This window comes from Alligator sinensis, unplaced genomic scaffold (genome assembly GCF_000455745.1).
Source record: "Alligator sinensis unplaced genomic scaffold, ASM45574v1 scaffold351_1, whole genome shotgun sequence".
Classification (NCBI taxonomy): domain Eukaryota; kingdom Metazoa; phylum Chordata; order Crocodylia; family Alligatoridae; genus Alligator; species Alligator sinensis.
In genome coordinates, this window is record NW_005842790.1 from 405,453 (window position 1) to 412,214 (window position 6,762).

Sequence of the window (6,762 nt, forward strand, 5' to 3'; positions counted from 1 at the left end):
TTTTCACATGCCCGATAGAAGGGAAGTATCACCTCCTTGGTTCTGTTCGCCATGCATCTGCCGATTCACGATAAAGTGCCATTAGCTTTTCTGATGACTTCGTCACACTGCCGACTCATGTTCATCTTGGAGTCCACTAGGACTCCAAGATCCCTTTCTGCTTCCGTGCCACCAAGCAGGTCATTTCCTAGGCAGTAGGTATGCTGGACATTTTTCCTCCCTAGGTGCAGCACTTTGCATTTCTCCTTGTTGAATTGCATTCTGTTGTTTTCTGCCCATTTGTCCAACCTATCCAGGTCTGCTTGTAGTTGTTCTCTGTCCTCCAGTGTGTCCACTTCTCCCCACAGTTTTGTGTCATCCGCAAACTTGGACAGAGTACACTTCACTCCCTCGTCCAAGTTGCTGATGAAGACATTGAAGAGTATCGATCCAAGCTTGCTCCAGGTTTACTGCTGGAAGTGTGACTCTGGCCCTGGCAACAAAGTGAATGTTAGCATTCACACTACAAAGCAATGGGGTGGGGGTATTTTACTTTTCACCTTTCCCTCCATAGTTGGGGTCTTCCTCTTCAGACTGTCCTTTACCTCTCACTGTTCAGGTACCTGATGCTCTTCCCATTAACTTTTCCTTGCTGTCTCATGGAAGCGGGACCATCACTTCAAACCCTTATACCAGTATCCCATTCCTCCAGTTTCTAAAAGGTGTTTATCCCAAAACAGTCTGCTTTGTATCTGAAGACATAAAGACCCTGTGGACTTACTCCAAAGGAAGGTTACCCTATTTACAGCCACTAGTGAATGTGCTCACATAAATTTTTTTAAGATACCAGTCTCCATTTGCTGTAAGGATTATGCAGTATTAAGTTCACAACCTCTCTGGTTTATATTTTAAATGTGCGTGTGCACACACACACACACTCTCTCATAAACCGGCAGCACCTAGTGGGGTATTTGACATTAAAATTTGCCTCAGTAACTAATCATAAATTTTGAAATGTTCAAAATTATTTTCAGTAAAACAGATAAACAATAAATGGAAACCTTATAAGAAAACATAAAAAAAAAAATCACTAACATTACACACACATGCATGTATGCACATAATTACATTGCTCCTCAGTGGCAAATAAGCTGAAAACCAGCTTCACCATCCCTGAGAACTTATTAACTGAATCTATAAGAAGGGGGAAATGACAAAAAACCCAGCTGGCTCCTTGACACCTCCACTATTTTAGGTGTTAACACTGTTCTTGATACTCGCACCTGGAACTGGCTTACGCAGGGTCTGCTGCCCTCTTATTGTAGTAATTCAACCCCAGCACAAATTGGAACCATCTCCTCTGAAGCCTCACGACAGATCCAACATGCTTATGTTAAATTTCATTTTCCTATCAGGTGCTCAAAGCAGGACATCCATTCCTCTGGTTGAGAGAAAAGTTATTAAAATTCCGCTCAACCTTTCAGGTCCTGGGACACTGGACAGATTTACCCAGCAAGAGCCAGAGCTCACTCAGCCCTGATAAGTCCGTGTTTTCAAGAGGACAGTCCATTTCTATCAGCCAGACCCTACCCCTCTTCAGAGCGTTTTGTCAGAATACCACATACATTGTTGGACCATTTCCTGACCCACCAGACCTCCTTTATTACTTTTCTAAGGCAGTGGTTCAATCTGGTCACATATTCAAGTTTTTCATCTAGCATCTCAAAACTTGAGAAAAAATGCAGAAGAGCACACACCAACTGCAGATGCTTCCTCAGCCTGACGAAGGCCTTTTAAACCTGAATGCTTGCTAAGAAAATTTTTTCCAACTATTTAAGTTGATCTAATAAAATATATCAGATTCACCCAAAGAACCTTGTCTGCCTATGTGCCCAATACCTTTTCACTAACTGCAGAACCATATACCCTCTAGTTGTGGTAGCAGAGGGTTCCAGATAGAAAGCTACATTCAGAGCTGGTGGAAAATGATTCTCCATTAGCCTACTACTTCTCCACTAAGTCTAGGGTTAGTACTACTAAAAAGTTGGAAGTTTATAAGAGGCTCTATAAGGTTCTTTGGGTGAATCTGATATCTCTTATTAGACCAACAAAGAGTTGGAAAACAATTATTAAGCAAGCTTTTGGGTTCAAAAGTTTGTAAGAAGCATAGCTGTACATGTTTTACATGTTCAATTCTCTGCACCTCAGGAGGGATAGGAACAGCAGGAGTAGAGTGAACAAGTGTGACTCACCTGGCCTCAAAGCCTGTTGCAGGGAAAACTACTAGGGGTGTTCCTGGCACTCGGTTTCTACCAGGACCCAAGATTCTGGAAACAGCAGATGTAACATAGCTAGCATTAGTATCTGTATCTTTACAATTGTCACCATGAAGCATAACACCATAATGTGCTAAAAAAACCCAAATACCTAGGCCCAGGTACTTCTCTGGAGAATGGCTGACAGACATCTCTCACAGAGCACATCATTTCTATAAGCCTGGCCTGTCATGATTGTAGGGGACCCCAGGAGGTACTGGCACTTTATTTTAAAATGGTTAAACAGAAAACTTCTCATGAAGAGAAGCCTAGCACCTAATTAAAAACTGACATGTAACTTTTGATCTGGAATATAATCATAATGCAAATGAGAGGGGAAAAAAAGGAACCATCCTTCTCAAGCTGATAATTTAACTGAATTGGGGCCGTAAGTATATTAGCGAAGTGGGCTCTACTGAGCAAATCTCCAACAGCCACTATTCAAATCAGGTCACGCTGCCAGATCAATAACCAAATTTCCATTTCAGGCCCCTCTACTTCATAAAAATTCAAAAGCAAATACCAGAAGTATGAGCTGAAGCTTCCCACATGCTTGGGCAGGGGGGAGGGGAGAGTGGGCTGGAAAGGAAAGTGTCATATTTAGTTCCAACTGCATGGGGCTTTGTAATGCTTCCTTTCACTTAGCCTGGTGAATATGCCTCTTGCTTGGGTATATACGCCATAAACATTTCACCGCTCTTGATTAATCAATTGTGGGGGCGGAAAGCATACAACTTAATTTGAATTATTTTTACACCTTTTTGAAGACTTTATAGGTGACCAAATAGTGCAACTACCTCAAAATAAGAAAAATGTGGTTTGTGTAATTAAATCTCTACAGTAGTTCCTCTAAGATAGTTCCTCTTACAAGGGATTAAAATGAAGAAAGCTTCACCTAGATCAGGGGTCTCATTGGCCCCTGGGCCATATGAGGCCCACAGAGCCTTCCAATTGTGGAGCTCTGTGAGCCCGAGTCAGGAAATTTGGCAGCAGGGGAGCAGTGGCAGTTAATACTGCTCCTCCCTGCTGCCAAAGTCCTAAGCCCAACACAGCAAGTCAGAGCTTGGCCACAACCCTCCCCCTGCATAGCTATATCAGGACTGATCCAAGCCACCTTTCCCTGCATGGCTGCATTGGGGCCAGGCTGCCCTACCTTCTCCCTGCAGGGCCAGGCCATGCCCCCACAACCCTGGATGGCTGATTGGGGACCAGGCCGTGTCCCCTTCTACCCCCACAGGGGTGGGGCATGGTAGCCTAGCTTTGCCTAGCCAGGCTGGGGCTGGGCCACGCCTCCTTCCTCCTTCAGGGTTGGGCCACGCCCCTCCCCCAACTGGCTGGATCAAGGCCAGGCCATGCCCCCCTGCTGGTTTGGATTGGGGCCAGCCCAGTTTCCCTTTCCCCATGTAGCTGGATCAGGGCCACGCTGTGCCCCCCAGACCCCCTCCGCACAGCCAGGTGGGACCCCACTGCGCATACCCTGAACACCAGATTGGATTTACTGCCATATGGAGGCCTATGCAGCATGGACTATGGTAACAGGCTGTCTTGTTATAACCTGACCTCAGCTTGACCTATGATGTAAGCTAAGTATACACTGTAAACAGTGATTGAGGATAAGGCACTTTAAGGTAACACAGGGAACTGATAAAGGGATTCTTGTAAACAAATGTATTAAAGATTATTTCTCTGTAACATTTTTTTTGTTAAGATGCTTAAATAATTGTAAAAAAACAAACCAAAACAGCCTTGTCAAAGATGACCATAAACTAAGGTAAAGAAGAAAGACCAGTGTTGAACAGCATTCCACATAATGGGGAAGGAAAGGAGATAAGAAACCTTCCCTTTTACTTTCCCAAGGATATAAATCCTAACTGACACTGCCAGGCCTAAGGCCAGGGAAGACCGGGTTAGAGAGCTTCTGGAGGGGCTGGACGTATTCAAATCAGCAGGTCCAGATGCTCTCCACCCCAGGGTGCTGAGGGAATTAGCAGAGGTTATTGTGGGGCCCCTGGCACAGCTTTATGAGCACTCGTGGTGCTCTGGCCATCTGCCAGATGACTGGAAGAAAGCCAACATGGTCCTCATCTTCAAAAAAGGGAAGAGGGAGGACCCAGGCAACTATAGGCCCATTAGTCTTACTTCAATCCTGGGGAAACTCTGAGATCATCAAGGAGCACATCTGTGATGGTCCAGCAGTAGGGATGATGCTCAAGGGCAACCAGCACGGTTTCATTAGGGGCAGAGCCTGTCAGACCAACCTGATTGCCTTCTACGATCAGGTCACAAAAGCACTGGACGCAGGTATTGCGGTGGATGTAGTCTTTCTGGACTTCAGCAAGGCCTTTGACACTGTCTCCCACCCCATTCTCATCAAAAAACTAGGTGACTGTGGCATTGATGCCTACACAGTCAGATGGATTGCAAATTGGCTGAAGGGTCGTAGTCAGAGGGTAGTGGCAGATGGGTCTTTTTTGACCTGGAGGGAAGTGGGCAGCGGAGTCCTCCAGGGCTCGGTCCTTGGGCCTGCACTCTTCATTTTCTTTATTAGTGACTTGGACGACAAGGTAAAAAGCAGCCTGTTTAAATTTGATGATGATACCAAGATTTGGGGTAAGATGGGCACGCTAGTAGGGAAGGACAGATTACAGCAGGACCTGGACAGGTTACAGGGGTGGGCTAACAAAAATAGGATGGGTTTCAATACTGACAAGTGCAGGGTGCTGCACTTGGGCAGTAAGACCAGCAGCACACTTATAAGCTGGGAAACTCCCTTCTCGGGAGCACAGTGGCAGAAAGACATCTTGGGGTCATTACTGACTCCAAGATGAACATGGGCCAACAATGCGAGGTCACGGTCGGCAGGGCTAACCGGATCTTATCGTGCATCCGCAGGTGCATCTCAACTAGGGCCAAGGAGGCGATCCTCCCCCTCTACACGACACTGGTCAGGCCGCAGCTGGAGTATTGTGTTCAGTTCTACAGCAGGGCAGACCCTACGAAGAGATGCTATGGGACCTTAACCTGTTAAGCCTTAGCAAGAGAAGGCTGAGGGGGGACCTGGGGGCTGTGCAGGGTTTGGGAGAGACCCTGTTTCCCCTAGCGCCCCCAGGGTAACAAGGAATAACGGCCACAAATTGTTAGAGAGTAAGTTTAGACTAGAGAGCCGAAGGCACTACTTCACAGTCAGGGCGACTAGGATCTGGAACCAACTTCCAAGGGAAGTGGTGATGGCTCCTACCCTGGGAGTCTTTAAGAGGAGGCTTGATGTCTACCTGGCTGAGGTCATTTGAGCCCAGTTCTCTCTCCTGCCCAGGGCAGGGGGTTGGACTTGATGATCTACAAGGTCCCTTCTGACCCTACTTCTATGAATCTATGAATCTCTGACACCTTCCAAGTTCACAAGAGTTCTGGTTCAATTCAATTCCAAAAGTTTCAGTGAAACAAAGAAATATAAATAAAGCTAATCAGGGATCATTTATTATACAATTAAAACCAGCCATCTATTAATATTGATTATAGGCTGAAGTGAAATTTCGATAATTCAGCCAATTCAAGAAGACTTGCTGCCAATCTGCATGCTACCTCTCGAGCCTTCCCAAGGGAACACAAAGCCTGGTCAGTGGACCTGTTTTTCCCTTGAATCCAAGGCTACATAAGATTTGTCTTTATTAATACAAATAAGTCTTTGCTATTATGTATCCTAATAAAAAATTTAAAGTTGTGACCACAATAGTTTAACTGGTCATCAGTCTCACTCTCAACCCCAATTAAAATTCAGATTAACAGCCAGACTGGGCACTATCTATTAGGCCTGTGCAAATAGGGAAGTATTCGATTCAGATCCGGCCGATTTGGAGGACAGCGATTCGATTCAGAGATTTGGATCATTGTCCTGAATTGATTTGGCTGAATCCGCTTTGGAAAGTTCGGTGCTGATTCGGAGAGATTCGGTGATTTGAATCGGCTGGGGAGAGCCGGGGGAGTAGCTGCAGAAGAAGCCGCCAGGGCTTCCTGGCCCCATCCCCCACCTGGCCCCAGCCTCCCGGCACTTGAAAAAAAAAAAAAAAAAAAAAAAAAAAGGCCTGCACTCATCAGCTGCAGGAGCTGTGATCAGGGCCTCTGGGGAGTGGGGCAGTGGGGATTGCCCCCTCCCACCTGCGTGGCAGCTGCCCCATGGCACGGGTGCAGCGCAGCTTGACAGAGGGCTGTGCGCTGTCTGGGAGATGGGGCCGCTGGAGCCGAGCACTGCCGGGCTCCAGCTGACACATGGAGCCACCCCAGCTCCCAAGCAAATCCAACCAGGGGCTGGGGAATCCAATTGGTTCAATTCTCAGCTCCCTGTTCGACTCCTCAGCCCCCGGTTTAATTCCCCAGCCCCTGGTTCGATTTGTCTGGGAGGCGGGGTGACTCAAGAAGTCAGCTGGAGCCCGACACCGCTGAGCCCCAGCTCCCAGGCAGCGCACAGCAC